The following is a 555-nucleotide window of genomic DNA, read 5'->3' on the forward strand; positions in this document are numbered from 1 at the left end:
AGATTAGACTATAGACTAGACTATAGACTAGACTATAGACTAGACTATAGACTAGACTATAGACTAGACTATAGACTAGACTATAGACTAGGCTATAGACTAGACTATTCGTTAGACTATTTAAATTTGTATTGGAATCGGTGTAAGTGTAATATATTTTTCCCACAACTTATTTACATTTCTCCCTGAAAAGAAGACACAATAACTGCTTCATTTGCTATGAACATGGTAGCAATAGAACCCAACAATAGCACCAACAACGAAAGCTGGACATTGTGATTTTGTGTTGATCTCTTTTTACTGCATGTCACTTGTTCAAAAGATATTGACAATATTATTCAGTACAAAAATGAAAGAAAAAACCAGACAACATTTACAAATCCAAAGCTTTATACATACATTTTGAAAGATAAATAAAGGTGTTTTAGTAAAAGGATTTAGCAAGATACCAATAAAGAAGAAATAATTTAGATTAAAACAAAAATAAAAATATGCAATCGAAAAGCTAAAAGTCAAAAACTTAAATTTAAAACGAAATAGGATAAGTAGTTAGCA

The sequence above is a fragment of the Lucilia cuprina genome, chromosome 4, assembly GCF_022045245.1.
Source record: "Lucilia cuprina isolate Lc7/37 chromosome 4, ASM2204524v1, whole genome shotgun sequence".
In the NCBI taxonomy this organism is placed as follows: domain Eukaryota; kingdom Metazoa; phylum Arthropoda; class Insecta; order Diptera; family Calliphoridae; genus Lucilia; species Lucilia cuprina.